The sequence below is a fragment of the Vicugna pacos genome, chromosome 25 (assembly GCF_048564905.1).
Source record: "Vicugna pacos chromosome 25, VicPac4, whole genome shotgun sequence".
NCBI classification, from domain to species: Eukaryota; Metazoa; Chordata; class Mammalia; order Artiodactyla; family Camelidae; genus Vicugna; species Vicugna pacos.
Window position 1 is genome coordinate 2,936,214 of NC_133011.1, and position 6,844 is coordinate 2,943,057.

Here is a 6,844-nt window from a genome sequence, read left to right on the forward strand (position 1 = left end):
CAGCGCGGGGGGGCGAGCTCCCCTAACCACCAGGACTTTCAGTTGGGCTTCATCCCAAGCCTGGGAGTCAGAATTCCAGGAGAAGGAAGGTAGCACTTGCAAGGCCTCTTGAGGCCTACCCTCAAGAGCTCAAAAAATGTCCCTTCTACCACACTTCGTCCACCACAAGACTAGCTCAGTTTTAAGGGAATGGAGAAATAGACTCTGTCTCTGCATGGGAGGAGCAGCAGAGCCACTTTGCAAAGGGATGTGTATAATGTAAGCCATCAAACACAATATCAGAGTCCTCCTCTGGTCATACAAGTTATTTATATTCCGTCAGCCTGCAAAAATGCGCTGACTGCCATCCAAAGACTCTAACTTGTCACCCCAGTTGTAGCATCAGGCTTTGAGTCCAGGATCTCAAGACCCATGTCTGATTCAGTATGGGGGAGGCTGCTCAGGTCCAGCCTCTCGGGAGCAGCTTCTCTTGATACTAAGAGATGGGAACTCAAATCACAAGTGATCTTCTAGTCACACACTCGGTGTGCAATGGGAAGACAGGGGGAGAGTAACCACACTAGACACTCCTGTTCCCAAAAAGTAAGAATGGAGCAATGAGCAGATCCAACGCCCAGCTCCTCCTTTCTAATACTATTAGCCAACAGAAGAAACCAGAGCTCCTTGGAGAAATGACTGGGTCCAGGACTGGAGCAGAATCACCATTAAAAAAAAACCTGGAAAACTTAAGTTGAGGGTCAAAGACCTCTGGTTTGTCTTTACAATTCCTGGACCTCAAAACTGTCCAGGTCATCAAAGGCAAAGACTAGGAGAGGGAACTAAAAGGATGTGATGACTGAAAGGGCTGTGTTACCTTGCAGAATGTTCTGAAGTAGAACATTAGGACATGGGGGGAAACAGGGCTCTCTAAGTAAACTGTGGAGTTTAAGTTCATGGTGATGTACTTACTATATTACTACATCATAATTACAACACTGATTCCTTAGATTTGACAAATGCTCCATGGTTAAGTATAATGTTAATAGTTTGGAAAAATGGATGAAGAGTATATGAGAACTCTTTGTATTATCTTTGCAGCTTTTCAGTAAATAAAAATCTACTCTAAAGTGCTTTTTTTTAATTAAGTTAAAAAAGTGGAAAGCATATACAACAATGTTGATTTTCTAGTAATTTTGAAAAAAAAAATGGGTGCATGTCACTAGCTTTGGCTCCTCTGGGGACAAGGCAGTTTTCTTCATTAGGGTCAAGTTCTCGGCCTGGGAGTGATTCTAGCTTCTATTGTTCTTGGGTCTTGGCTTCAGCTTTGGGCTTTTCGGTTCTGCTCTCCAAGAAGTCTTCTTGTTTTGAGAGAAATAGCTGGTTTTGCAGTGGAATAGCTGTCTCATCCTGCTTCCTTTTTCATAGAAAGTTAAAGTCCCAGAGGCCTCCCCCCCCCCCCCCCGCCCTGTTTCTGTTCTTTTTGGTCCAAGGAGGCAGGGTTTGTATACTGTTCAAATTGTCATGAATCCTATTGGGGTGGATGCCACGCCCCCAAGGTGATATACATAATTCTTTTTGGAACAGATCTCTATCCACTTTGAGCGCATAAAACTGCTGTGGGACAACACACTTGATTTTTAGAAAACTTCTTGGTTGATTAGGGGTTGACTAGCCGTCACCTGAAGTCTTTCTGAGAGCTCGACAAAGGGTTTTACAGCTACATGTTTAAATAGATCCTTGTCCTAGGATCATTTCTTACATTGAGAATTTTCTGCAGGATGGAAATGCAGTTAATAATGGAATGCATAAAATATAAGTTCAATTAGTATTATTTTGTACTTTGGTGTATGTGTGTATACATGTACGTGAGAATCAGTTTTATGTTTCAACCCCACAATTCTGAGCTCTTCTGTATTTCCTCTATATTCTGCTTTCAAATTGCAAATTTCTCTCTTAGCTCATCTATTTCCTCATCTTACAAGATGCAGCTAAAAACAATACACGAAAAACCAAAAAGCACTCTCAACACTCCCGACCCTCTCCTTAGCCAGGCCCGTCAATTCCTTTCCTGTGTTTCAGGTTGCTGCGGGCGCCGGTCTTTCCCACGTCCTGCCGCTCAGCTGCATTTTCTCTAGTCTCCAGCAGCACCTTCTCACTGCTCTCCAGCCCCCACTAATGAGCCTCCTTCCAGCCTCGTCTTCCTCGTCTCCCCCTTGACAACTCCCACTTCCCAATCTGTGACCTTTAGTTGTCTCGCCCTGTTGGAGAACAGAGGGAATGAAAACTACCCACTGAGCTAAGACCACAAACCAGCCGGCAGCGCCGTGTCATCAGCGGGTCCGTGCACGAGCGGTGCGACTGCTGACCCGCTCACAGTGGGACCAAGGCCAGGCGGGCGCCGCCCCGGAAGCACCCGCAGCTGCCTGGGCCCCACCAGGGCCACTGGGACCGTTTACGGGTCACCTAGAGCGTGGGGGCAGGTGCTTGGAGACGAGGTTTGGGGACGGGTAACTAGGCCCGCGGGCACTGGGAGTCCGTCAGCGAAGTTTTCATTGCTGTTTGGGGACTAATAGAGCATAGAGGCTGCTTGGTCATAAGGACTATTAAACAATGTGTACTAACTGCAAAGCCCTTGATTGACAAAGAAGTGGTTTGCTCGGAGTGCAGTCCTGGGCAGAGCAGTGAAAGGGCAGGAGAAACTGTAAGGGCCCCAGATGACGTCAGTTGTGCTAACAGCCATACAGTCCCCATGCCCTGAATTTCTTTGCCAGCTGGTTTGGTCAGGATATCCGCATTGCATCCTCCTTTCCATGATTAGTGGAAAGGCACCTCAAGGAAAAAAAAATTGATTCAAGTCACTGTTGAAAAAGAATAGAACATGTTGACCAATGCCAAGATGGCAAAATTGATATTGAAAGTGCTAAAGTAATTGAGGGTATAAAGAATTGCATATATTTCTAGGGTATAAGGTACACGTGATTGATTCATTTTCTAGGAGTGTTGGAGGGCATAGATATTGAATAATACCCTCCAAACTGAGAAGAAACTTTGAGACCAAAACCAAATCAGGCAACTCCAGAAAGCAGAATCATGAAGATTGTTGTGGGTGACTTCCACACAGGCAGGACTGGGCAGGTGATGGTCCAGAGGTGCGTGGAGCTGCATTCCATGCTGAAAGAGGGCCAGGGGAATTTAAAGGGGCCAAAGCTAAAAATAGAGCCTGATGACTAGGGAGAAGCACGTCTGCACCAGGAGAAACCAGGGGGAAACTGGGTTTTTTTAAACTCTCCCCAGGGGTCTTATGGCCATTAACCATCTGCATCAGCAAAAGGCATTCTTCCAGTTTTCAGATGAAGGCAGGTAAAGGTGAACAGGGAGCTTGCCTGGCATGGGCACATTCCTGGAGAGGATGCTGAAGCTCGGTCATGTGGAAAGGGGCGGGGCTCAGACTGGGGCCGAGGATGGAGCTGGCAAAATGGATCAGTGTGGTTCAGCCACACAAGGAGAGGGTCCAACATGCTCAAAGGGGAAATATAAATTATATACATTTATCGATTACCTCCTGTGTCAAAATTGTTTTAAGTGCTTTGTAAAGTGTTATAATAACTTAATGTTTAAAGCAACTCTCTGATGCAGAACGTTTTACTCAGAGTACATCTCTTTCAACTCTGGCTAAGAGGTCAGAGAATCTGTATATTCGTCTTTGAAAATTTCAGGAAAGACCCACATCTTCTTCTCTGTACTTATCTTCCTTGTCTCTGTTTCTTCTAAGGGCAAGACAAGCTGCTCTTGTAAGCTCTTTCGCTTTAGCTTACACTCTCCCTCTGTGTAACTAGTTTACACCTCGGTAATTTCTGAACGTTATGGAATTACAGGCCTTGAAGTCACTAGTTCTCAAAGCGTAAGGACAACTTCAGAGATAATAATCTTGGACTATCACAGGAGACAAGATATATTTAGGAATCTCTTCTCCTGCTCATTTTTCCTACAGAAATAAATGATGGTGACATTGGGAGAAAAATGTGAGATACTATTATAATGTAGCATATTAATGTTTTTGTGAAAACTTTTTATGTAATTTTTTCCTAGCACTGAAATACGCTTAGTTCCAGTGATAGGGGAAATGTTATGTCACCAAATACTTAGAAGCCAGTTCCTTTAAATTTCCTCAATATCCCCAAAGGCCAATGACTATGTTGAAGAGAGTAGCATAAGGAGATGAGCAAAAATCGCAAAGAGATGATGTATGGGATATGAGAGGTGGTAATCGCATTAAACGGGGTTTTGCTTTTGGAAGAGCTAATTGTCCCAGTCACCTTGGGCTGCCATAACAAAATGTCACCAAAGGCCCGTTCATGTGCCTACGCACCAGGAGGCCAAACAAACTGAAACATCAGAGCTTGGAGCAGAGAAAGGTTTACTACAGGGCCAAGCAAGGAGGATGTGGTGGCTTATGTCCAAGGAAACCCTGGACCCCCTGGAGGGTTTCAGTAAAGCACATCTAAAGTCCAGGTAAGGGGGCAGGTGGGTTGCAGGGTACGTGATCAGCTCGTGCACAGTTCTCTAACTGGTTGATGTGGAGGTAACAGGGCATCAACGCTGCCAACCCCTGGGCACCAGAAGGTCTGGGGGCCACGTGCTCTGGATCATCAAGTAGTTAATTTCTTCCCTTTGGTGGTGGTTTTGAACATCTGAAAAACGCAGGAAATATACAGGAGATACTATGATCTGGACACTCCAGAGAGGAGCCACAGCAGAGGGCACAGGGGAGGAGCCTGTCCCAGGAAGGCCCCACAGACTCCTGCTCAGTTTTACTTCAATATATGAATTCGGGGAGGGGGGGACACACAATTCAGTGCATAGCAGAACGTCATTGCTTTCTCTTTAAAAGAAAAAAATATATATAGTAGCTGAAAGTTAGAAGCCTCAGAAAAAGAGAATGATGATTCCTTTTAGGTTCTAACCAAAGCCCCATCTAACAAAGCCCCTTTATTATTCATGTGGCTTTAACCCGTACTGTGGTATTAAAACAGGGTGAGATTTTCATTCTCTGGGCTTGTATGTAGCGTCAGCTCTATATCTGGTAAAAGTTATATATTGTGAATGAAAAATGTTGCCTGGTGTATCAGTCAACAAAAGATGTTGCAGCCATCAAGCCACTAGAGCTGCCCCCGACGGTGAGCCCTGGGGGGGCTCTGATGGAGACAGATGGGATGCTGCCCGCTGCCAAGCCCTCAGCACTGCAGCCACCCCAGGGGTGCTGAGAGGCTGAGAGGTTGCCTCTTGGGCAGCTCAGGAAGTCCACCGAATAAAACATAATTCTCTACTTTTAGGCTGTGCATTTTTTTTTTTCAGTTGGAATGTCTTGCTTTTTCCTTTCTTGACGTGCTTTACTGCAAGTTGCTGAAGAGCTGCTAAGCTGAGTGCAGCTGATGAACACCTGAGAGCAGTAGCACTGAGCAGCACTGAAAAGACTGTGTATCAGCCAAAAGTGTGGAAGGGTCTTAAAAACACAGTACAATCCTAAAAACGTATATCGTACTGATGCTATGAATCTGTCAGACTGTCAGATGGGCATCCAGTTAATACAGGAAAAAAATGTGGGCGAGAGGATGGCCGTGTCCCAGGTCTCAGCCGAGTCCCTGGGAAGCGTGGGTCCTTGGCTCCACACAAGAAAGAATTAAGAGCAAGTCACGGTTTTGTAAAGGTAGAGATATTCAGAGAGGGGCACACTCCATAGGCGGAGTGCAGGCAGTCTCAGAGGGCAAGAGAAAGGCCACGAGGTTTGGGGGTTGGGTGCTCCGTTTGAAGTGACAGGAGATTCACACTATAGACAGAGTGCGAGCCCTCTTGGAAGGCGAGGGACTGAGAGACCATGAGGCATGGGGGTGGGTGTTCAGTTTAAAGTGAAAGTAGCTACACACTCCATGGACAGAATGTGGTCCGTCTCACTCAGCAGGGAGAGTGGCTATGGAAGGGGGGTGGTTAGTTTTCATGGGCTCCGTAGCTTCATATGCTAACGAGTGGGAGGGTTATTCCAACCACATTTGGGGAAGGGGCTGGGGTTCCCAGGATCTGGGCCACCACTCACCCTCTGACTTTTTGTGGTCAGCCTTGAAACTGTCCTGGCACCTGCAAGACTGCCATTTAGCATCCTGCTGTATTTCAGTGAGTGTATATTGAAGCTGAAGGTCTATGGGGAGTTGAATCTCCCGCCATGTTGGTGTTAATTGCTGTGTCATTCTTTTAATGGCTCTGCCCGCCCCCTTCCCCCCGTCTCACAAAGGTTAGGTCGTGGTCTGAAGTCCTACAGACCTAGATTTGGGGTTTACCACAGGCATTTGAAAGTTGTGTGGCCAAGGGCACACTGTCCTCAGGAGCGCACAGGAAGATCATTCATTAGATGAGACAGTGAATTCTGGGCGTTTAGCTTATTCCTCCATCTGTGACTGCTTACTGAGTGCCTACCCTGCACCAGGTTCCTTGTCATGTGCTGTGTGCTGACGAGTGACTGAAAGGGAGCTGGAAGCTGACTTTGTGATGCTTCACTCTGGTAAGGAAGAGACAAAAATTAGGCACATAAAAACTCAAATAAATGCTTACAAATTGAGAAAGTGCTCTAAAGAACTAAGTCAGTCAGTACCACGGTAAAGAGTGTCAGCTGAAATAAAATCACACAACATGAGAGTTGTGGGTTGAGTTTTATTTGGGGCAAAATGAGGACCAGAGCCCGGGAGACGGCCTCCCAGAGAGCGCTGAGAAATTGTGCCTAGGGGGCGGGGACAGCTCAGTGTTACGTGTGACCTCAGTGAGGGGGGTTGTGTGCACAGTCAGGCACACTGCTAGGCAGGGGCTTGCTGCTCAT